This window comes from Vanessa atalanta, chromosome 25 (genome assembly GCF_905147765.1).
Source record: "Vanessa atalanta chromosome 25, ilVanAtal1.2, whole genome shotgun sequence".
NCBI classification, from domain to species: domain Eukaryota; kingdom Metazoa; phylum Arthropoda; class Insecta; order Lepidoptera; family Nymphalidae; genus Vanessa; species Vanessa atalanta.
The window spans coordinates 2,317,283-2,344,998 of NC_061895.1; the positions used below are offsets into that span (position 1 = coordinate 2,317,283).

The following is a 27,716-nucleotide window of genomic DNA, read 5'->3' on the forward strand; positions in this document are numbered from 1 at the left end:
AAATATATACTTTAAGCCTAGGATTTTTTTTAAATTTAAATATTTTGGCGAACTGGCTCTCTAATGGCACATGTACGCCACTACTATAGACATAGATGAACAGTCTTCATTACATCGCCAGTGTACCAAAGTTGGGAGCTAAGATGTTACGTCCCTTGTGCCTTTAGTTAAACTGGCTTATTAACCCATCAAACCGGAACACAACAGTACTAAGTATTGCAGGATTTTATTTAATACAATAATCAACGTTTTTATAAAGTTAATTGATTATTTTTTGCAGCTTAAACTAATATTATGTCTAAGTTATCGAGTAACAATACACCATAAATTCAATACAATTCAGTTTGGTATAAAAATCAACGAACAATTTTTTATTCCTTTTAATAATACTTATGTTAATTTGTAAGATTTGTATTTATTACTATTATTCGCCCGCGACTGAGATGCGTGTTATGGAGGGCGATCGCATTAGTATAAAAAGTAATCTATCAAATTTCATAAAATTCAGTTTAGCCGTGAAGCGTAACAGACAAACAAATAAACAGAGTTATTTTCGCATTTATAATATTAGTTTAGTATAATAATATTATTTTGAAACGCTTGAATCTTTTCCATTAGATGAATAGTCTTCATTCGAAGTCGTGTTCCATCAATGCGTCAAGATGTTTAAAAATAGAGGGCATATGAAAATATTATTTTACGTATGGCTGCAACTATATAACGAGTTTTGATTTAGTTTTTTTTTTTTAATAAAAATCAAAAATGTTTTTTTTAGAGCTGAGATGGCCCAGTCGTTAGAACGCTTGCATCTTAACCGATGATTGCTGGTTCTGGCAAGCACCACTGAATTTTCATGTGCTTAATTTGTGTTTATAATTCATCTCGTGCCCTACCTGCATGTGTCTAATTTCAACGAAATTCTGCCACATGTGTATCCTCCAACCCGCATTGGAGCAGCGTGCTGGAATATGCTCCAAGCCTTCTCCTCAAAGGGAGAGGAGGCCTTAGGTCAGCAGTCGTGAAATTTACAGGCTCTTAATGATATATAATTATTCAGTAACGGCTTGTATTAAATCTAAATTTATAAAATAAATAATCAAATCGTGATTGTATGTATTAAAAAAAAAATTTTTAGGTATTCTTAGTCTCTATACAAATATAACGTCACAATTATTCTATTTCCTAAAATCATTTATACAATGAAATTAAAAAAAAAAACGCGCAACTCAGTAATCCATTTGTTTGCGTCAGTAACGTTTCACTCAAACGTTACAAATACGTCTATACGAACAGTATAAAAAATCCTCTATTATACGGGAGACGCCGCGCGCGAAAACTACTTATAATATACTTTTTACTAGTTACAATGTTAGTGACTAGTATATATAGCGGTCTTGATATTACAAAAGACTATAAGAATTAAAGAATATACAACATGTCAATACATTTCTGTTTGCGTGGGTTACTTTAAACACTAGTCTAAAATATAGGATGTACGAAAGAGCTGGCCACTATCGCGTTGTTTGTTTGAACTGGCTGAAAGAAGGGAGTCTGGTATTGTTAGGCCGAGTGTCGATAAGCGAGAAAACATTATGTAATTCGAAAAGGATATAGAGACTTAAAGGTATATGTTTTGTAGTTACGACATTGTATTTTGACAAGAAGTCGCGTATAATATTATGTATATTAGAGTACATTTTCCTTTGCACTGAAATTACTTTCAAAAGATCCTGTCAAAATTAAACTCATGTATAATTTTTTTTTAAAAAATAACGGTTTTGAAAGTACTTATACGAGTTCTTATAATAAATTATATTTATATAGTTTTTATATATTATAAAACTTGATTCAACATAGAGCAGATCATCATTTTTACAAATAAAGTAGGGATATAGTCACTTGTTTCTTTGTACTTTAATCAAAAGCAGAATATACCGTGAAATATACAAGTAAATAAATTATTTTAAACAATAATTATGATTTAAATGATTTGGAATTTGTATTATAAAACTAATTATATGAAATATTGAGGGTCGATGTTATGTAATTGACAAGGAATAACAGTTCTGCGAAAGTGATGAAACTAAATGAGGGCTTAGACATTAAGATTTCATTTCGATTAGAAAAGTATATACGGAATTATAATTTATCAGCCGTTGTGTAACAAGACTTCGCTCGTCGTAAATTAAATGTATTTTTATGAATACGACTACATTGTAATTTTCAATGTACTAAAACGACAATTTATATTATAAGTAAGATTAACTCGTATTTGTAAATAAAATAATAATTCGAAATTCGAATAAAATGAAATGGAATTTTATTAAAATGAAAAAAAAAAAAACTACTGTCAATGATCGAGGCCCATGGAGTCCGATGGATAGAAATGAATAAAAAAATGTATTAAATTAATCTTGTGTACCATTCTACAAGTCAAAAAATCACGAAACTAAATTGTTAATAATGGTGGCAGCACTCTTACATTAATTATTTAAAAAAAGTTGTTTTTTTTTTTCGTTTTTAATTATTATAAATGTGCTTACATATTGTTGTGTTACATTTGTAACACGGACGTCGTTAAATGTTATTTATAGGTTAGACTTGCAACGATAACTTACTATTAAATATAATATTTAAATATTTCAAGAAAAAATATAAAAATTTTTTTTTTTTTTCGTAAAATAGTTTTCGTTGGTTTTTATCGTCTAATTTAAAAACTTGGTTAACAAATATTATTTTACTTAAACTGCGGCAATTAACATAACCCTGCATGTGTGTACCCCGCACTAACAAATTCTATTTTTGAAGTTTAGATCGGTAATGCGCGCTGCAGTTTTATGCACAATTTTGCGGCCGCCGGATGAAACGCCCGCCATTTTTAAATTTAATTATAGAACCGAATCGCAGGAAGCGCGTTCTATTTTCAAATTTTATTTATTCATCTAGGCGGAGTTTTGGCCACTCCTAGATGAGTTAGAAAAACATGGCGGATTATAAATTGGATTAATTAACGTTGAATATGTTTTTAAACACATTAATTACTTTTTATTGTATTAATTTATGAATATTAAAATAACTTATTAATTGGCAAAATTAAAAGAAACACAATAGGTATATTCATCCATATTGGCTTACATTATAATAATATTATTTACTAGACGTGATGTGACGTGACAATAGTTATAAATAAAATTACCTCGTTACTTTATAAGTTCAATTCAATAAATTCTTTGCGTGACTTTCAGTTTCGCTAAGAGGCCACAGATATACAAAGCTCGTATAAATGTTATCGTGATTTGACAGTTTACCAGTTTTTATACTTAACCGTAGCAACCTCTGTGACCTTTGCATCATCCAATCATAGTATACTTTGAGCGAATTGTCTATGTAGAAAATATTATAATATGTGCATTTAATAAAAGGCTATGGAATTAGAAACATAGCTGGGCAGTCACATTTTTAAATTTGGTAAGTTTAACGGACAGATGGACCAAGGGTTGGTAAGTGGTATCATCCACATTAATATTGGTTCTGTATAGATACATACCTTTCACTACCAACGTGATGACATGGAGTCTTTAATGATATATCTATTATCCCTATAATTAAAGATTTACACTTGATAACTAAAAACACCAATATAAAATATATGTCTGGTTTAAGAATAATTTATGACAGCGAATACCTTCTTACGTGGACGGGATTACAGATAATTCCACTAGCGTCATCACACAATTAAAAAAATGAATTAGTTTCTTTGAACATAACGGTCCGATTTAAAAATATTTGTTTGTTAAATTAAATTTATTGATAGGCTTTACAACATTGTAATAGGATGAAGGGTATGCTTTGCACCCTTATCAAATGATTATTTTATTAGCATCTTTTATAACTTTTTTTTCGATTGCACTGGCGTCCACCAATCATACATCAAACCGAAACTTCAATACAGAATATTAATGATTTGTCTTATTCCGATCCAGCCAATCCCATCACTTGGTAAAATTACTTATCTTTCGATTTGGGTTCAATAAAGTTATGTAAACTAAACTTATATTGAGGAGGATTTAAGGGTTACTAATATAATGGTGGGACACATCTCCTGACTATACTTTTCACTGAGAGAGCAAGGATTTTATCTAAGAAAAAAATTGGAAACTTAAGTCCTTTGAACCGGGTCATTACTTAACATGTGTATCGAGGTCATTAGAAAAATGAAAATGAACTGTCATCGCAGTTTTCACTCAGGTGACCTATTTTGTATGTAATTGCGTCATCGCCTTCCCGATCGCGATCTTTTTATAATTAAAAACCGAGATCTGCATTGCCGCCAAGAGCAGTGGGTGCATTACAAAAATACCCACTAAAATTCAAGGTTGGATCGGCAAAAATAACGTTGGATACTTGCTCTCATGCTCTTGAACGCATCGTTGAGATCGACTCGACTGGATTTTATACGGGTTTCAAATTCAATCAGAAAAATACTAAAACACACACAAGTAAAAAAAAAATGATCTGGGCGTAAACTACTATAATTTTCCTTCAGATCTTAAAATACGATTCATTTTTTTTTTTATTACGAAATACGGTACACACATACAAAACCACACACACGGACATGTTTATATGCATCGATACATCAATAGACATGATTGAATACAGACTTGTAACCTCGGGATCATTTGATGTCTTTAGAATATGGTTCCAATTTCAAATATTTGACGTTTCAGAGATATGTCAATTAGTTTGAAATGGCTATTGTAACAATACTTTAAACACACAAATAAAATATGCGAGGAACAGTCGGATATATACTTCTTTGTGTCAATGTTTTAACGAATCGTCATGAAATATCGCAATAAGTAATTTAAAATGCGTCGATAATTTTTTTATCAACACTTAATTAGAAGCGAATGAAACCTTGAAAAAATTTGTAATTTAATCGAACATCATGCAAAATATAACCTGCATTTTTAAATTTAAAATAAAAACCAATCACTGTGGTCCGATATTATTTTACTTCAGTAACTATAAAACGTGACGTATTTTTACGGATATTTTAAATGTTTTCACGGTTTTCAATTTGTGCTTTTAAACAACTTTAAGTGAATTGGAACATTGTATGTTTTTAATTTTTCCGTGAAATATCTTATTTTATTGGTTTATTAAAAATTTACACGAATGAAGAATTATTTGCAATATATAAACAAGTTCTCCCGATCCTGTTGTCTGTCCTGTGTCTCTGTAATATAAAAATAAACTTATTTTGTCGCAATAAAAATATTACAAATTATTTTCGATGGTAGATTATTTCGATGGTCATATCAATTGTATAGAATTAAAATAAATCAACACAACAAATATTTTTCTCACGCGGGGAGTTAACAAGGTTAGCGAGTCTGGGAATTGTCAAATTTCTTGTCTTATAGTATTTAGAACAAAGTCACGATTATGGATTATTTAACTGCCCAATTCCTAGAAGAAACATTCTTTTTTATTTGATTAACGAGAAGATATTCTTTACCATTGCCGTTACATAGAAAATTATGGAAGTAAATATCTCTTCTTCTTGGATCAGAAAACTCATGCACAGTTCCTAAGGTGACCTCGATGGTTGACATAGTAAACTAAAGAAGTTCGGCCAGTCAGTCCACACCTACATCATATATAATTCTACTGCCAAAGAGTATTGTTGTGGTATAATACTCAGTATTGTTGTGATGCGGTTTGAAGGATGCGTGAGCCAGACAAGGGACATAACATCCTACTTCCCAATGTTGGTGACGCACTTACGATGTAAGAAATGTTTAGTCTTTCTTGGTTTGTCTTTCTCATTGTTTAAGGGAGGTGTTGACCAGATCCCATTTTTTTATATACAAAACCGCCTCGAATATGTGTTTAACGGCTAGCTTATCGAATTCCTGTGTTCTAATCATGGATCAGAACAAGAATTATACCACATGCTTGTGCAGCTGAAATCGTCAATAAGGAAGTTATCAGCACAATACGCACAAGTCTCCGATGTGTATAATAACACAGAATTTATTATTCGATTTGAGATATTTTTTTAACAATTGTACTAAAATTAATTTAATGCTGAGATTCGATGTCAATTATTTTTTCCCGTTTGATTTTACCCCGTTTTCAAATATTAATACACTATTTCATATGACAATTCTCGTAAAAGCTTAACTTAATATAAACCTATCAAGTCAATCTATGATGGTAAGAAGTGTCAAGAAAATATAATGGATTCACGGAAACACTGGATAAAATATATAAAATACAAAATACATCTAATGAATGTTGCTCTTGGCGGGTAAACAAAAAGCAGTACAGCCAATACGCCAGCATACAATGTCAGTGGTTGTAGAATTTACAAATGCCATTTTAAATTGAATAAAAATCATTTTTCTATACTGTCTTTTGTTTTGATGTATTTAAAAATAATAGTTGAAATAAATAATAATAATTAATGTGTTTGAAATACCTTTCAAATCATATCAAAATCGACTTAGCATTAAGAGTATGGTACATTATTTAATATTTAATTATTAATTACAATTTCACCATTATTTAATAAACTTTTAAAAATATATCACAATTATGTAATAAAATTATTGTGTTGTTGTTTGTGAAGACCCCAGATATTCTGTATATATATGTATCGACTCTAATAATATGAATTTAACTCATGTATATACATGATTTGATATCGCGGTTGCTAGGGGACGCTATCACAATATTAAGGTTTAATTCACAAGACTAACAAACAAACTGTCTAGGTTTGAAATACCTATGACCTAGACTTTATTTAATAAATATTAATTTTAACACCAACACTTTATTTATTTTACTATTTTTTAACTCACCCTGTATATTTTGGCACCGATAACATTACATTGCACTTGTAATTGTATTAAATTATTTCAATATATTGTAATTAATAATAATAAATGAAAAATCTTATAATTTAGAGCTTTAAGAGTTTTATAAAAAACTATCGTCCAATGGGATTACCGAATATTCTAAGTCAACGCAAACATTGGCGTCACAACAATTCTAATATCACTAACACAACGAACAGAGACATCTGATTGGCGCGGGCGGCGGCTCTCTTTAATGTGTTATGCACATTTTTACAAACATCTATTTTTGCGGTACTCAGTTTTTATACTGCTTATACTAGGGACGGGCAATCTTAATACTTTCAATCGTTTGACGTTCATCTGTAGATAGAGATTTGAAAATTAAAACTATAGTTTATTAAAGTATACAAATAAAAAAAAAATACACCAAACCGATGTTCATTCAAGTTAATCTCCGCCATTGTCATAATTCATAGAATACCAATTTACAAAGTAAACCAGTATATAACGATACAAAACTGTTTTTAGAACATTCTAGAACGTTCTATTTCTAATACTAACTAAAAAGTAAAGATATTATCATACCAAAAGCCGTGACTCTTACTGTACAAGGAATCCGTTTTGTATTTTAAATGGGACTTGATACTGTTAAGCTTCCATGTTTTATGTATAACTGCACCCTGTTAAGTCTTTAAGTCATGAACATCATTTCCTTTATCACTTCCCACATTTTTAAACGGAAATGTTAATACAGTTTATTAGTTAAACGAAACAAGAGGCAGTTAAAATAACTTTCTTATTGTATATATTGAATATTTGAAGTAAAGTTTTATATGCTTTATGATTAATATTTAAAAAAAAACTTTTTGTGTTGTTTATTTCAATATAAGCCGTTCCAAATTTAAAACGATTATATTAAATATTTTTTTCATTTTAAATTAATTTTAAAACATCTTATTTTTAATAATTTAATTACATTAGGCAACATTTATGTAAAATCGTGATTAAAATTATAAAATATATCACAAAGGATCAAAATCGTTCGATTCGAGTACACTCCTTTGTGTTTTTTGGCACAGCCGCCAAGCACTGGTTTATGTGATGCATCAGTACGTCGTGAAAGACGAACACACTCGTAAAATGCGCCTGTGTATGTGCAAAGAAAACAAACTTACCATCTTTTAGAGCAAAATCGATGTTATTGCGAATATATTTATTTATAAAAGGGTAATTGATTTTATTTATTACAAACGACATGTTTTTTTTTAATACATTCGAATAAAATTGCCTTCAATTTTTTCATTGCGTGAAGAGAATATATTTTTCAAGTTTCAGTCTTCAAATCAAGCCTTAAGCGTATTACAATTGTAGATGTTTTAAGAAGATACACAAAGGTATTATCATCTAAAAATTATTTCAATGTATTTAAATATGGTTTTTTAAATAAATGCCTTATGCGTCAGTAATATTTTTATATAATAGCAACTGCAAGATAAATAATTATTCGATTTTGATGAAACTTTTGCAAAGATAGATTACAACAAAATTATACGAAATGTATAACATTCGATATAATTCTTGTTATATAAAGAAGCTTATAATTTCTATTGGTTTAGTGGCTATGCCAAGGCCCTGAGTTCGATCCCTGGATCGGACCAAGAATACACTATCGGTGTTTTTTGAAAATAAATTATAAGTAGCAGCATTAAGTTTGGAATTAGGCTATGTATAAACATTGCCTAATTCCTATACCTCGGAAAGCTTATGAAGCCATTGGTCCTGCGTCTGAATTGTTTCCGGTCGTAGTTGAGAATAGAGAGTGAACTTATGTTTACGCACACACTAGTGCTCTTATCGTAGTTGGCCGGTCTCCCTTGAGATCGGTCGCCGTTACCGAAATCGTGCAGGGGGAAATCCCTGTTTGTATTTGAAACTCTCCGTATGCTATATTTTTCTGGCCTCTACTTACTGGGGTACTATAAATATGACCAAGTGCACCCTTAACTTTTTTATGTAATAAGTGTAAACATAATCCCCTGGTCATTTACCGTTTTTGATCAACAGCCTTTTCTCCCGAGGCGAAGGTTTTTGGACTTATTTCACCAGTACGAGAGTACGAGATAAATTTTAAATATAAATTAAGCACATTAAAGTGGTCTGGTCTCGATCGAATTTTCGAGCTCTTTTATTAAACAGATTGTAATTTCTAATTACAGATTAACTATCATAGGTATGGGATGCGAACCGCTAGTGACACTCATACGATTTATGTCGCCATCTATTTCAAAAACACTACTTCTAGAACAATGGTTTGTTTGGATAATAAACTTAAAACACGCCAATTGCAGGAAAAAGGACACAATAGAACATCGGTCTAACTTGTTAACTATTCTATCCATAGATAAAGAAATCTTAGAAGTGGCATATGTTTAACTAAAATTTTCATTGATACAACTTTTGTTTAACTCACAATCGACATGACCACACAAACCACACGAATTTTCCAATTTTATTATCTCATGAAAAAAGTTTGTTAATCAAAAATAACAAATGCATAAATTATTTACTAGTCATTTCATTACAAAAAATGACGTCACTAGATAATTTTGTTGTGTAAACCAACTACCACATAAAATAAAAATGATCTCATTTTTAAATTTCGAACACTCCAAAACAAAATAAAGCACCTGATGTTCTGTATGAACTCACATCGTATCCCACTCGCGAAGCACTGGAAACCGACTTACAGACTTACAACCTTTAAATATCATAATTATTATAGTCAGTATCGCATATCAGTGTCTGACACTTTACGATCGTGTTCCGCGACAAGTTTCGAGTTCTTCTTACAGAATAGCTCTATGGCTGTTAAATGCCAGTTCTGATATATTTCTATTCTAAGATCCGAGATTGGAATTTCTATGTCGTGGAAATAGAACAAGTAACGAATTTAAAATGTAACAAATAATTGGATGGTATATGTATGCAATATATACAATTACCAGCTCATAGGTAACGGGCCTACACGTAGAGAATTCTAATAGATTCAAATATATAACAACAGCAGGCTGTAAACGTTACGGGATAGAGCGAAGGACTTTGCTATTAAGGATGAAGTTTTGGAGTTTATTCAACGAACCAGATTTTTTTAAAAAAGTTTTAAATGTAATAATAAAATAAACGCTTTTTACTGAATGAATATGTAAATGAACATTTTTTGCAATTTTTGTCTGTCTGTCTGTTTGTTTCGGCTAAAATCTGAAAAAGCTGGACCAATTTTGACGTGACTTTCACTGGCAGATAACTGATGTAATAAGGAGTATCTTAGGCTGTAACAATAACAGTTTTTTTTTAAATATAAACACGCACGAAGTCGCGGACACAGCTAGTGTGGATGATATGAAATGAGCTAGTGTTAGAAATAATAACATTCCTTACACCGCCAATGTACCACCAATCTTGGGAACTAAGATGTCCCGTGTGTCAGTAACACTACTACGCTCAGCATTCAAACCCGAGCCCAACAATACTAAATATTTGGCGTTAGAATTTGTGTTGTTACCAACCCAGACTAGCTTGCCCAAAGCCCTATTACCAAGTAGAGTAAGAGTTTTCAGTTTATGTTGATACTCGAATTTATATTGATGATACTATATTAACACAGATTTCCTTTATAGGTTGTAAGCAAAGATACAATTTTGTTTAGGCTCCAAGTCCTTTAGTAAAGAGTGTAGCGATTTTATAGATACTCAATATGTTGTCTTCTTCTTTAGAATAACAAATAGCTGAGGGGAGAAAGAGATAAGTAAGTGGAGTGTCACAATTGTATAGACAGGCGTTGAATAAGGATGATTTTCTTCATAAAAGAAATCTCCTAAACCAACTAAGTTTCTAAAAAATCTACTTCAAATGTGATGTCTTCAATCAAAAGCAAACGATGGTATATATATTATATATATATTATATATATAAAATATGTATGGATATATCGTCTGTTGTATATAAAACAGATGTAAAAAATCTACAAAATCCATTTTAGTTACATTATATTTATTAGGTTACAAAATTAAATAGTTAGTTAAATTCTACGAGATTCAAATCCATAAGAAATTCATTAATAAAATTGTATATGATAATTTTACGTGGGAGAATTATTCATCCAATTAAAATGCTCCCAAGGAATCAAGATCTTTTATCGTTCTAAACGTAACAAACGGCTTAGAGTACGACCTAATACTGTTAACATCTTATATTCGCTAAGACTGGATACACGCTTGATGATATTGGAGGTGAAATGTGACCAATATTTGAGCCAATGTTTGAACAATGTTGATAGTATTTCTTTATTTTTTTTTAAATAAAGTATAGTTTAAAATTAAAGCAAAATTGATATCATTTTTATATTAAAGTATAATCCAGCTTTTACGATTAAAGGCTGAGACGCTAATCTCAGAAACTACCAATGTGAACTGATTTTTGTGTTAGTTAGTTTAGTTAATAAGGAAGGTTAACTTCACACTACAGTCATAAGGAACGAAGAAGGTAATCATAAACGTCAACTAATCTGGCAATCTGTATGAAACAGACATGTATATTATAGTAGGTTTGTTTCTAATTTAATACACTAGAGCTATTCTGTAAGAACAAAATCCAAATGAAAGCAGAAAAATGTCGTAAAATGTCATAAAGTGACATACGGAATTGGCTTTAAAAATTATAATCTCTAAAGGATACGCGTATCAGAATTGCGTATCAATATTTCACAAGTACAATACTGAGTTCTTAAACATTGCATTGCCGATGCATAGGTATTTAAATTTTATCAAATCCTGTTGAGTTCATAATTAAGTTAAGTATTTAATAGATGCTTTGGATACCGTCATTAAAATAAGTCTAGATATATTTTTGCAGTCTTATTTTACCGTTAAATCTTCCAACTGAATTTTACTTAGTTCCAGCTGATTTTTTTCATATACATTCTTAGCTTTTGCAACCAAGCAACCTAGTATTGATAAAATAAATACCTGTTTTCTTAACTTGTATATTTAAATTCCGTCAAGTACTATCAATCATAGTCCTAATTACAAGCACTATTATTTTACAATAAAGTAACAAAACTATACCAGCTGTGGCATTTTAGGTACCAGTCAAACAAGCCTGTATAACTTACATTTAAAAATGAGAATTCACTGTCAAACGATTGTCTATTAAAACGTTTATCGTGATTATTGGAATCAACATTGTTGACCAAAAGTGAAACTAATATATAGCGGCAATAGAAAAATCCTTCCCACGGAACGAGTCATCTGTTTTAACTTTGTACATTTTATAGCGACACCGTTACTTATATAATTATACATACAGGTATAAATAGTATCTAAGTCATATTAATTTATATTACATAAACTCCTAACTATCCGTCCCGGCTTTTTACGAGTAGATTATACATAGGTATCTATATAACTCAATGTGTTTACGAAATAATCGACGTCATATTTCAAACAAATTATACTAAACTTAATGAATTAGGTATATAATGAATTATACACCTAAACCATCCTCATGACTCACTCTGTCCATGATCAGAATATATATGAAGATCCGTTTTTTATCCTATCGGCCTTGTACAATCTGTGGAACTTTCGCCGGCGGTAATTCCGAACCGATACGAATTGGGAACCTTTAAGAAAAGAGCCTACACATTTCTCAAAGGCCGGTAATGGACCTGCATGCTGGTGTCGCAGATGTCCATGGGTGGTGGTAATCGCTTTCCATCAGATGAGCCTCTCAATTGTTTGCCACCGTAACATAAATATTACCTAGATTTATACCTCCACCTACCCAGGCGAGCATTTTACACTTTGATTTGACTTCATCACCTAAAATGAATTTAAAAACTCTATGAGCTCTTGATTTGAACCCTTAATCTTCTGTTATTACTTGCACGTCCTAACCACTGTGCCGTCGACTCACAATATATTCACATCAAAAGTTGTCATTATATTTTATTCCATCGGATTAGTTTGGATTACTTATTGAATTAATTAAAAAAGCAATATAAATTCAATGTTACGTTAAGAAGTTCCCGTTACAAATACTAGTTATGTTTGCGATAAATTATCTCAACCCGGTCCAGTTATTATAAAGATTATTTATAACATTTTTTTTTATGTAGGAATATAAGTATTGATGGAATTACAACATTTTTCCAGTCTAGCGTTCGCTAGGTTTATTGAAATGTATGTTAATATGTGTACAAGTCGCGATTGTCGATCCACTGCGGTATGTTCCCATTATACACGGTTATTATATATATGTCGTGGGATGATTTCATAATTCACCAAAAGTAGGGATATTGTAGTAAGTAACTGCCCTACAGGTAACTAAACAATGGTGAAAACATTTCTCAATCTGACATGTGTTCGTTCAAAATTGATACAAAACTGACTCTCTTAACTAACTCTCAATGGTGTTGGAGTGTTTTTTTAGGAATCAAAAGCACAAAGGCACACACGCATGCCGTAGCGCCAAAGGCCCACGAGTTTCGTAATCTATACTAATATTATTATTGTGAAAGTAAGTCTGTCTGTCTGTTTGCTTGCTATTTTTTAACCACCCTAATTTTAAGATTTTTTCTTACCAAAGTTTTCGGGAAAATTCGTATTATCAAATCATTCTACGACATATATAAATATAAATATTCATTAACTATTTCGTGGTTTTGACTTAAGAGAATAATATTTAACTTAAAAAGTAAGATTAATATTACAAATATTGTTTCTACTACAGTGAAAACATCGGAATTCCTTTTCTATATAAAAAAAAAAACTTATCTCAAAAATAAGAGCCATAAAATGTACTTGTATTACTTACAAGTTAAGTATTACTATGACTTTAATTATTGATTACGTTTTAGTGTCCTAGATCATTGCAAATAATATATAAAACACAGACTTCTTAAGTATTTGAAAGAAACTATCCAACTAAGAAGTTATTAAACTTTTTTTTAGTCTTTATATATTTGAATTATAAATTATAATATTGTTAAATCTGATTCTATATTTGAAATCTATTCAATTTATAACGTTATTTTATCATAAGGAAATATAAAATCAAAAAATAAATAAAATAATTTGTAGTTTTATTCAAAATATTAAATTTTTCATATTAATATACAGTACCGATTATAAATTCAGGCTGTAATCTAAAAAAAAATAAAAAAAGTCCTTTTATACGATACACAAACAAGCAACGTAAAGATTACAAGCGTAAAGTTTAAATATAAAAATTAAATAACAGGAGAACGAATCGTGATGTAAATTGATCAATAGTGTGTACAGAGTTTTATATATTTTTTCAATAACCCGTGTCCTTACAAATGTTACAATGGATACTATCAACACGTTCATAATACATGCTCCGTCCGTACACTAAACAGCATATTGCCTTTAAAATCGCATTACGTAAGTAGGCGCCGAGCCTTTTATATTCTTAAATATATATACATATTATGTATATTGAAATAACGTTAGCCTTAAAATTTTTCCATTTATTCGCATGTTATTTTATTACACGAGGAAAATGTATATAATTACGCGATATGAACAATTTATTTATGTTTTATCTGTATATGTTTATGTATTTCGATGTTTTTTTAATGTCTTTGTACACGGTTCTATTTTTAAATTTATATTCTATCCTCTAACTTATATTTTTTATTACTAAATTAATATCAAAGGCACATGTAAGTAAGCAAATAAATAATATTTTAATTATAATAAATGTATTCGGATATTCTGTATAGAATATTCTAGCTGTAATATTTTTGCCGGTTTCTTAAACGAGATGCTATCCGCATCTCGTTAACTTTTTTTTTCCTATAAGCAATTGAATGCAAATAAAAAAAAAACATGCATTGTAAGTTAGTTATTTGTCTAGAACAATGAAAAACAACTCGGAAAATAGGATAAATTTTAAATATGGAAAATATAAATAAATTATGCATTTGTTTATATTATCTGTACATTTCATTTATGACAAACTCGTGTACTCATATTTTTCTCAGGCTAATGTCGTGCATTTAAAATTTAAAAGGAACAGTCCATAGAGATTATACAACTGTCTAGGTTCTGTCTTACCAACATAAAAATATTAAGACTTTTTACTTGAAATATATTTTTTTATATTCATTTTTCATCACATACAAGTAACCGTATAAATATATACCTTCACTAATGTAGAAATGATGTGAGTGTTTAGTTGTTCACAATTTTTTTTTATTAATTTTTAAATAACTTTATTTCAGCGTCCAATTTTGGTGGGTTTGATATTTTGCGTTGTTGCTTTTAAATTGACTATTTTTAATTTTATCAAGTTAATATATTTAAGTGTATGTGTGCTTAATATTATTTAATAAGTTTAAAGAAGTTTGTCAATTATATACAAAAACGCTTTATACATAATTTTTTTTTTCAAAGTTGCGAGTCGAATCTTAAAATAAATATTTTCTAGAAATTTCGCGAATAAAAATACCGATTTGGATGAAATTAATAATCTGTTGTCAACAACTCGAATAATAAATCACAAACGATATGCTCTCGATAATTATGTATATTTTTAATTATTATACGCAGACAAGATAATAATTTAATCGTGAACAGCGATGCAGTTTCCGCTTCAATATATAATTATAAAGAAAATCTTTATAATTTGCGACGATATAATCTGGTAGGACACAAGATTTTTTGACTGCAATTACGTGTCATTTTTTTCTCAAGTTCTTTTTTCGAAAAAATTGGTATTTCTCGGCTATAATTAAATATGAATGTCATGAAGATGACTTTAAAAAAAAAAGTTAATCTTTCAACGACTTCCGTTTACATAACAATAATTGTTTGCAAGACAGCCTCTGTATTTTAGACCATAACCGTTATATCTGCTATAAATAATTTAATAGTTTTGGATTGCAATTGTATATATTTTTTGGTCCGCCATTTTTTCCAAAGCGATGAAATGAAACTAACATTGACTTAATATATTTTCAAAAATATATAATTCATAAAATTATTAAAGTTGAATTTCTGTTCAACGCTGTGTACCATTCGATTTTCTGACGCCAAAATTTTATATTATGTTTTAAATAAAACGTCAGCAGATATTGAAACAAAATACTTAATTTATGTCCTCGTAGATTTATAATTGTCAAATTAATAATCTACATACCAAATAAAACAATTACCGTGAAATTTCGGAAATCTTAAGTAACAGCCTATCAGCCTCAGTCTTGCCCGATTCTCAGAGAACACGACCTTTATGCTTCACAAAATGTAAACTTCGTTTACGTGGCCGTAGAACTTTGTGCCATCAAGGGTAGTTACCACACAATAATCTACCGCTAAACAACGATACTTATTATTGTTGTGTTCATGATTTAAAGGTGAGTGAGCCAGTGTAATTGTAAACAAAACAGACATTTTCGAAGGATAGTTAATAATTCTTACAACACCAATGACTATGGGTGGTAGTGCCATTACCATCGAGTAGGCCATATCCCAGATCGCCTATCTATTGTAAATCAAAAAAAGGTTATTGAACGGGTGGTACCATACCCCGGACTAAACCACCAATAGAAAATAATAAAACAAACGAGGCCGTTTAAATCACGTAATTAAAATAGGACATACCGATGAATGTAATTGAACTTTGTCTTTTTAGCATTTAGACTAACGAACAGCTTATTAAACACAAAATGGACAAGAATTTTAGTAGACAAAATATTTTAACCCTTAGTTGTCCCGAAGATACAATTTTCAAAACGGATTAATATTTGGCTGTATGTATGTTATCATTGCCTATATTTTTTTTCAATAGATGATAATATTCTCCTGACCGGTTTCGGTCTAAACCACCATACTCAAGAATAGTATTCTGCGCAGGAGTTACTATAACACACAAATAGTTTACTTGGTGGGGCTTTGTACAAGCCCGTCTGTGCAGGTACCACCCACTTATTAGATATTCTAACAGAAATTGGCATTGTTGAGTTATCTACGAAGGGTGAGTTAGCCATAAGTACAAGCGACGTAACATCTTAACTACCAAGGTTGGTGGCATTATCTATTTGCAAACACAAGTGCATAATCCGATGAAGCGGCAAATTTTAGCTTTACGTGCTCTCCGGGACACAGGAGTGTAATTGTCAACTATTTAAAAAAAAACTAACAACTTTTTACTGGCTGAACCCAGGAATATGTGACCTTATAAAATAGCCAATAGAACAACGAGAAATTATTATTTCCTTAATGTTAAGGGTTTGAGTAGCAACACCCGCTCATCAGTTAATCTAAAAATAAATATAACTAAACTGAACACAAAATTATTTTAAATTACTTTTAAGTGTAAATGGTCAGTGAGCTAGTATAATTACAGACACAAGGAACATAAACTCCTTCTTCACAGGGTAGGCAGCGTATGAAATTATAAATATTAATACTATAAATGTCTTAGACGGGAACCATTTACTGGCTGGTTCGTTTCCTCGTCAGCGTTCCTAATATAAATTAAAAAAAAAGACCACACTGGTGCTGTACTATGTTGCGGTAACGTATCTTCTGTTAGCAAGGATAACTAGCACAAATTATTTCACCACGCTTTTCCACTGGGAACTAAATATATATCACAGAAAAATCGTACATGATTTTTCCATCAGACATATTTTTAAGTCTTGATAAATTAATTTATTCTTGCTTGGATATTTGGTTACAATCTACGTTCAATATCCAATTGTTGTAATCCTCAATTAAAAATCCAAGTAACAACCAACATTATTCAAATCGAATTTTTTCTACCGTTTTATTTTTACAAGTGTAACGCATCCATTAAAATCTCCAGTTCGAAAATATTTGCTATTACAAAAAAAAATGTTATTTTTTAAGATTTATGTTATAGTTTAATTAGAAGCAACATTCACCTAAGGGTACCTTAGACAGAGATCCAAAGGGCGAGAGATCAAGTTAAGCTACTTAAAAAAGAACCTCCAACTAGTTAAAAAACGTATTTCTTACTATGAAAGTAACGGCTCTTATTGGTCAATAAAGACAAGAGAATTAATTAATTTTACATAGTAATAATAATATAAAGAGCTATATTCAAGCAATAAAATAGTTATAGACTTTACTTTTTAAACAATGATATGCTTATTTAAGCGGCATATAATACGACAAATTCGAATTGTATTTAATGTTTTCCAAAACACCTTTAGAAATAAAAAAAAAAATCTAGATACTTCTTCGATGCGTAATACAATAGAAAAATTTAAGAATCGATATTATATCATATTCTATAATTTATATTTAAACGTAATACAATAAAGAACATATTAAAAAAAAATATGTATTTTTAAATATGTATGATTTTTATTGGCTCGGTGGCTTCGGTTCGATTCTTCATTGATATTAACTACTTGGCCAATATCCTGCCAGGTGTGTGATACAAAATTTTGTATCACTTATAATAACTATTATTTATTACACGGGCATATAATATTATATTGTTTTAAGATAGATTTATTGTTAATATACAAAAGCCCGTAATAAATTGTACCACGAATTAAAAATGTATCTCATTTGGAATATTTAATCTGTGAAGTTACACGTTGTTTTTTAAGAACTATATGTGAAACAATCCATTAATATATTTAAGGTACATGAAAGATGTAAATTTTGTAACTTAGAACGGTTTTATATGCCTCCTTCAAAATCTCCTTCACAGTAAAACAGTTTTCGAAATGTCACAAGTAGATTTAAAAATATATATATATATTTCTTCAATAAAAAAGTTATATTATAATCAATCAAAAAATTATAAACTATTTCTTGAAAGAAGTTTACTAATTAATCCGTTAAATAAAAAAAAATATGTGCAATATTTTATATAAAAACATATTACTTTGAAACGACAAAAACATTATAATGCATTAAATAATAGTCATATTATTTTAAATAATAAAAAATTCATTTCGTCGAGCTGTCATAGTTAATTATGACAATTAAATATTTTATTTATATTTATACCTATTCTATGTAAGAAAATGTATATGAAATTTTATTATAACAATAAATATTCGTTAACACTTATAAGACACGATTATTTAAAGAATATTTTATTTTAACAAATATTAATATTATGGGTTATATTTTGTATAGAAAACGCAGTAAACTTAACGAACATTTCTTATTCAATTATTTCTTTCTTTTTGGGTTATCACTAGTTTAAATCTTCATAAAATTATTGTGATAATATATCGCTGCCAATAACTATTTAAAAATGACTAAATATAATACTATATTATAATTATTAACCATTTTTTAAAAGTGTGAGACTAAGGTTTTTTATCCGCTTGAAGCAGATGGAAAAGTGATATCTAATCATTATATTCAGCAAGAATAATACCTATTTTAAATGTAATACATACATAAAAATATAAAATAATTGTAATATAAGTTTAAAAGTAAAAACTTTTTCGTGTAATAAGATTGCTAAAAAAAGAAAATGACGAAATACAAATGTCTCCGTTTTTATTAATAACGGCACGCGTCACTTATCTAAAACTGTAATGTATTTAAAACAATTAAATAATCTATTAATAGTATTAATGTACAACACTTAACTGACCTTCGTCTTGTCCAACACTTAAATGTCCAATTTCGTCGATCACATATCAAACTATCGTCTATACTTTTCGCATTTTTCGACACAAACCAATATGGCCGTGTCAAGAGAAATGCGCGCCAAAATCTTTATCGACAAAAAAAACGCACACTTTTTACGACCGTTGCGTAATTTTACATTTTCTTATGATTACGAAACGATATTTTTATATTACGATAAAATTCAAAACGTAAAATTCGAATTTTTTAAAAGTTTTGATTAAAAAAAAAATTAGTCACATTTTCGAATATCGAACACAGTTCCGCACCGTTGTATTTCGGGGATGGTTGGCGCGTTCTCAATTACGGAATTTCAGTTCGAAATTTTCGAAATTTGCCGGTGCGTTTCCATTGTTTTGCGGCGTAGTGCTGCGCGCAGGCACTTTCAACACATTATGATCTAACACTGGCCGACTCTCGATTGCAGAACATACTTATTCTAAGTCAACTTACATTCGTTCATATTTGCCTGCGGGGCGTAGGGCTGTGCTAGGACATAGACTTAGCCTCACTTCCTTTTTGCATACGTCACTCGACTTGCAACAGTATTTTTAGAATCGATTCGATACATGTTTTACACTGTTATATCGTTAATTTAATTGCTATTAACACATAAGAGGACTAATTACGCGTAACTTTTTCATTTACTTAAAATAGAAAAACGTTTAAAAGAATCACTTACCAAATATAATAAAGTATAATTACTGTATTAAATGTACTTTATCTAATGTTTAAAAAGAGTTGATTACATTTTGTTACAATTTGTAGTATGCAAATTTAATTTTTGAATTAATTAAATTTAATTTTTTCATCAATAATTTTACTTATTGATTGATTAATTTAGGAATTAAATTCAGAGATTATGTAAGCCGATAAAATTTGTTGATAAATTAAAAAAGTCACTATTTAAAAATAGAATGTGTTCTGCATGTCCAACCCTAGTTTTGGCGTAGTACAAGAAACGTCTTGCATATAATAATATGTTTTAGCCTATATCGAAGTTACAGGCAACGGGGAAGGAACGGCGCGCGCAGCTTAGCTCTCTCGAAGCGCTATTTTTAACAATATTGTAATGGTCGGAAAAAAGTCTCGGAGAAATGGTTTAGAGATGTAATTTATGTTTAATGTTATATTCGATCAACGAAATTTAAATATTCATTACATATAATGTTTTCGAACACCTTTTTTTAGTAGTTATTTAAATATTAGAGTATATTTGAAGTTTATTTTTTATATTAAAATAGTTTGAGCTTCTGAGAAAGAAAATAAGAAATATATTTATCGTTTCACTATGAATGCCTTCGCCAAAAATAATTTCGATATTTCAAAAAACATCTAATGTTAAAATCTAACGGACATCACTACGCTATTCCGATGCAAGACGCAACACTATTAGTTGTATGCATCGTGCATTGGCCTGTACTGCCGCGTTCCTACTTACACACAAAGCGACATAACTGCAACATTTGCAATTTTTAAAACCAACTTAATTCCAATAATAAAAGGTTTAAAATCGTTTAAAATATGTTGTTATTATGCGTCGTTTATGCTAAAAACTTTTTTAGAAGCTAGTTCTTATACTTATTTCACTATGAATTTTAGCTATAGTATTAGGTATGGAAAGAATCGCTTGTCTGTAGGCGTAGGTTTCTAGGACGCTGCTAGAAATCTTTGGTATAGCGGTATAATTAGGATGGGCTTGGCTTGTGGATTTAATAACTGAATAACTTTTTTAGTGCTAGTATTTATTGTACGACATTAATGATTTCCCAAAATGTAAATAGTGTTGTATTCTCAAATCGAATACAGTGTTTATTGTTAATAGAAAACATTCTTAAAATAATTACTCCTTATTCGGTTCTATTAATAATTTGGAAATGGAATTTCGTTTTGATATATTTAAGACTAATAATAATATCGTCAGTTCTTTATTCATTTTGAAAATAAAAAATGTTTAAAATGACTAATAAAAAAACTTTCGTTCATTTATGATTAAAAATTAGATTGGATTTGATATACATTTGTTTTATTCGAATGAATTTTCCATATCTAATGAAAAAAACGGTTCATTATAAATTTAAAACAAAAATAATTAATTATTTAAATGGATATAAAGAGTTGTAGGGCTGCTATAGTTCAGTTGTTATAATACGTGAACCACAGATATCGCATTCAAGCTCAGACAAATACCACTTCATTTTCATATGCTTAATTTAATTTTATAATTTATCAAAAACTCGATGAAGGAGAACATCGTGAAGAAATTTGCATAAGCGGATGAGATCTAACACACACATATGACTAAACGTCACTTTGTTTTTTTTATATAATAAACGTGGGCAAAGATCTAAATTTAAACAAAAATTATTCTGCCAATCACAATACTTTTATATGAATTATCGAACAAATATGAAACAAACCGGCTATAAATATAATAAATAGAGTATTTCAACGAACGTGTTCTAGTGAGCTTGTCTCGTCTAAGACGTGAATTTCTAAGTGGAATTAAACAATAATGTGTTACTTTACTTTACTAACGCTTCATTTTACTAACAAGACCGAAACCTGTCAAATGGTGAAAGTTTAATTAAAAACTTTCCAATCGCTATCGTTTTATGCGCACATAGCCTTATAAATTGACCGTATTATTTTTCTATGTGAAACATTCCCATTTCGCTGGTGAAATTTGTCTTGATTATAACGAAAAATTCAAAGGTGTGTAAATTTAAATGTGCACTTGGCGGTAGGGCTTTGTGCAAGCCCGCTTGAGTAGATATCACCCACACATTCCACTGCCAAGCAGCAATACTCAGTACTCTTGTGTTCCGGTTTGAAGGGTGAATGAGTTAGTGTAACTAACAAGGGACAAAACAGTAGTTCCCCAGATTGACAGTGCATTGGCAATATGAGTACTAATAATTATTTCTAGCAATACCAATGTTTCTTAGGTGTCCAAAATTTACCATCAGGTATCAACCTGAACTGAAAATGTAACATCTCTAAAAAGCATTTTTAAATGAAACATTTCACCGTCAAAAAACATTTCTGTCACGTGCTCTTAGTTCTTGATCATACTGTGTTTATCTATGTAAAATGTCCAGAACACTATATTTTATGCTTATCAATATTAGTAATATGTTGTATCACTTTCTGAATAAAAAAAGAACCATCTTATTAATGGCAGATTTATATACATTACTGTAGGTACCATTCAATGAACCTTAAGCCGAATAGCGACGTTTAGTTTTACTTTGTATCTGTGTTTATCGTCTCGGTGACAGGTTTTTGCGCCGTCATACAATGGGTACCATTCATCCATTCACCACTTGTCAAATATCAATAGTTCAATTTACTGTTCTTTTGCTTATGTTGAAAACTCATAATCATATATTAACAGCTTTACTGATGGACGGCTTGAATACCAATTATTTTTCTAAAAACGATTTTTAAAACAGCAATAACCTCGTTCAGGCTCATATTATCAACGAAACTCTATGTCTCTAACCTTTCAAGACCTGAGGGCAATTCTACTAACATATAACGGTGATGCATTCCAACTCCAAGTACAATTAAACTCAGCTTAATCTCAACTGAGGGCTAATTCTACTTATTTATATCGGTTATGTTACTGGACCGCAATTTATTCGTTGTGTTAGTGAAATAAGAAAAGAGTTGAACGGCAACGATGCATTTTCGATTCGATTGCGATAAAGTGACTATCCTTTAGTAGAATTAGCGTCCTGAAGAACGTCCAGGGCTAAAGAACCTATACCTGTGGTTATTTTTATGTTATTGTTTCAAAAATCGTTTTTTAAAAATAGTTAACTGGCATTAAGGTTAATTGTCGTCTTTGAGTACAGCTGTTAGTACTACCTGTGTTATATGATATATGTAAATCTTAAATGTAAAAATGGATGTTCGTATATCTGGTTGACTGATTACAATCCCAGTCATATGCATTTAACAAAAAAAAAACTTTTTCATCCACTTTGGTGCAACTCGCCGCTAGATAGCGCTGCAGTACAACATCTTGTATACCATACAACCGATCCTTATGACTATTGGTGTACTGTAACATTTTCGTCTGATTTGTACAAATCAACGGTCAGTGTCAGTGTGATTATAAGATTAAGGAAAATAAAATATTGAATTATTTTTTAAAGCTTAAATTTATCTATAGTTTAGAATGGCCAATAATACAATCCAAATACCTATAGTGTAGTTCAAAACTTACTCATTTAATACGAAATATTATCATAATTCAAATTACACAGTAGTTATTATTATATTGCAAACAATAAAGTTGTAAGGAAAAAGGTACTGACAAGCGAAATATATACTTTGAAATTTTCTTCGCCCACGTTTTGCTCTTTAAAGACTTACCGCACTTTGCCCGCGGGCCGCATGAATAACCGACCGCGCCATCTTAGTCATAATAAATTCAATTAAATTTTCGTTATACTGCTAATACTTAAAGTATATTATAATATATTAATTGCTGACAATGGTTTGTAAAATATTTTTTATTGCTAAAGCTGAAGTGAAGTGCCATAGTAATTAATTAGTGTCGAAAAGTTGTTAAAATGGTAATGGTAATTACCAGATTAAATACTTTAATAAATATTATTTTTATTAAATTCATATATATGTGGGTTTTTACTATCCATGCTGCTAAGGGTTTTGGCTTAAGATTTTATGGTCGGCCGCCTGCCTGACACCTACCCTCCTTGGGAATGCTGTCGTGGTGGTTTACCCGCCACCGTGCGGGTAGCCCTAAGTGCAGGTGATATGCAGTGGGCCTTGAATATGCAGTGGCCCAAGAAACGATGGATGGATTGTGTGAAAGACGATATGGTTAGAAAGAATGTTACTTGTGAGATGACGTCTGACAGAGAAGTATGGAAGAAGAAGACATGCTGCGCCGACCCCAAGTAAGATTGGGATAAGGGCAGGAGGATGATGATCATATATATGTGGGATTATAGTGAGACATTTAAAAAAGAGTGATAGTTCTTTAATAAGTTCGGAATCAAAATCAACACGTCTTACATCGGGTTACATTGTTTGACAGCTGTCTAGTGTCACCATACTTACAAAAAATAAATCCTCTATTAAGGAGTATCCTTGCTACAGTATACTACATAGATTAAAAAAAAAAAATAGTATCAAATTATCAGGTCGACAACTACAGGAAAAATAATCATAGTCAAGATATACTTAAAAATTTTCAACGCCCACGCGTTTTTATTTCCTAACGAGTTACCGCGCTTTGCCCGCGGGCGGCGTGCGTAAGACGACTACGAACTAGTAATATAAATATAATATAATTGTCAAAAATAATATTCAATAAATTGATATTAATTAAAGATTTCAATAAAAAAAATTACCAAACAAAACATTATAAGCAACATGGTTTATATTAACTATATCATTATATAACTATTTGTAAATATATAATGTATATATTGTTTTGTATATTGGCAATCACATAAGAGTATTAATTTTTTTTTTAATAATGTAGATAGGCGGACGGGCATATCGGCCACCTGATGGTATGTTGTCACCACAGCCCATAAACATTGGCGCTGTAATATAAGTTAACCATTTCTTCCATTTAAAGCTAAAAATTAACCTTTTTACCGCCAATACTCCACCAACTTTGGGAGCTAAGATGTTATGTCTTCTCTACCTATTGTTACACTGGCTAACTCATACTTAGTATTGCTATTTAGCAATAGAATATATGATGAGGTGTACCTAACCAAAAGGGACCACTCAAGTAAGCCTCCAAGTAAATTTCACCATTAAGTAAAAATCAATTTACATCTTAAAAAAACCCCGTCGGCAGAAATCATGCCACAACTGTATTCTATACTAAACCACTCTGGTACCTTTTCTGGTTGGTGCTGGTGGGTAAGTTTTATTCATATTGGTTTAGTCGATTTTTGAATTAGCTAAAACAAGAAGAAAACATCTCCTCAAATTTATTAATATAGATTTTAAGAGTCAATAACGGCGTATAGTGCGGTTATTGATCTTGAGAATTTCACCTCAAGTCTGCTGAATACTTCACAAATGATAATATCATATTAAATCTGCTAATATATACAACGGGTATAAAATTTTGCGGTATTAGAGATATGTTTGTCATACAGATATTACGTATAGAGCTATTCTAATACAAAACTCTACCAACAAAATCTATACTAATATTATAAATGCGGAAGTAATTTTGTCTGTCTGTCTGTTGTTCTTTCACGGTCGAACCATTGAAATGTATTTGATGAAATTTGGTATGAGAAAAGCCTAAACTACAAGGAAGGGCATAAGCTTACTTTTTATGCCTACTACCTGACGACCGACTCCTAAAAAGTGAGCGAAGACGCAGGCGACAACTAGGCGTTCATTTATTTTAAGCAACTGTAAAGTTATATACGATTCTATAATATAGCTTTTATTGTTTAAAGTTATTTAAAAATAGAATAAAAATAATTTAGAAAACTCAATTAGTAAATATAAGTTTAATAATAATTACATTTTACTACCTACTCTGGGAATATAGCATTATTAGCATTAGCAGCCCGTAAATGTCCCACTGCTGGGATAAAGGCCTCCTCTCCCTTCGAGGAGAAGGTTTAGAGCATATTCCACCACGCTGCTCCAATGCGGGTTGGCGGAATACACATGTGGCAGAATTTCGTTGAAATTAGACACATGCAGGTTTCCTCACGATGTTTTCCTTCACCGCCGAGCACGAGATGAATTATAAACACAAATTAAGCACATGAAATTTCAGTGGTGCCTGCCTGGGTTTGAATCCGAAATCATCGGTTAAGATGCACGCGTTCTAACCACTCGGCTCAATATTATAATATAACGTAATACATTTTTTCCCGCCGCCTCTTTGGTCTAGTTGCAAACTTAGACAGCTTTAAATCATACCGTGGTTTACTCAACATACACAATAACTTAACTAAGCTTTTACTAACACTTTTTTTTGATGTTATAATTTATATCGAAGTGTAAATGAGTAAAGCGATCGATTAGAATAATCTTCCTTGGTGTAATGATAATTATTATCTTGTTTGTGTAATAACTAGGACCGGCTCGACGTGTCCCTGGAGGCGAACCATCACCAACAATATGTAATCAGACATAGACAATAAAAACAGACCATAAAGAAACCCCACATTAATAAAGGAATGCACTTTAAACTGCGATAGTTATTTATTATTTTGTATCGTTACATACATACGTGAACTGAACATCCGGACCGTATGATTTAAAATTGTCTTAGTTAGCCGCTAAACCAACGGGGGAAGAAGAGATCTAATGTTATAAATATATAGTAGAAACAAAACATACATAAATGCTATATCAATTTAACATAAATTTATCATATCATATTTTTATCAAAAATACAGCAGCCCATTTTTATAAATCTCGAAAAAGGGGACATCTTAAGATAAATATATTGCAATTAGTGCCGTTTAAAAAAGTATAACAGCCAATGTCAGACAAAAGGTCTGAAACCCACTGCTGGGCAATGAAATGATGGTCATCAACTTGTTAAGTGGCTGTTTTGATAGTTGAGGCTCTATACTGTGAAGAAAATCCTTGTGAAGTATCTTGAGTATTTTGGATAAAACTCTGACACATGTGTATAAAACTGAGTCAATCCTCTCCCACTGAGGAGATTTGAAATCACATACATTGTTGTTGGTACAATATGTATGTATGACTATGAGAAAATATTACTTGACCACCGAGCACCAAATTTGTATTCTTATATAAATAGGTAAAGAACAAACAGTTCAGTACCTTTTTGGGCTCTAATTGTCATTTTTTTTTGAATGGGTTCTATTGTCTGGTTTAGTGTTATCTGTCAAAAAAAAATTCAAATTAAGAATAGAAAAAAATAGTGTTTGTGACATGCATGCAAATTCAGAAATGGTTATTGACGAATTTCGACCACTAGACAAACACTATTATTATAATAAATCTTTTCCTCAAGCGGAGAGTAAGTGTTTTGAAAACCCGACAGGATCGATAAAAGTTCAGGTGCAGTCCATCGGCTTTAAGTGCTGTCCGAGGCACGGAGTGTTAACCCTGACAATTAGCAGACTCCAGAAATATGATA

General features: G+C 30.6%; 1 protein-coding gene across 1 annotated transcript in view; it reads right to left on the reverse strand.

Annotated features, from left to right (window-relative positions):
• LOC125073705 (zinc finger protein 408-like) overlaps positions 1 to 19,674 on the reverse strand; it is a 101,006-nt gene extending 81,332 nt beyond the window's left edge. The window contains exon 1 of the mRNA XM_047684681.1: positions 19,542 to 19,674. The gene's annotated coding sequence lies outside the window, so the exon portion shown is untranslated. The remainder of the gene's footprint in view (positions 1 to 19,541) is intronic.
• Positions 19,675 to 27,716: the final 8,042 nt, after the last annotated feature.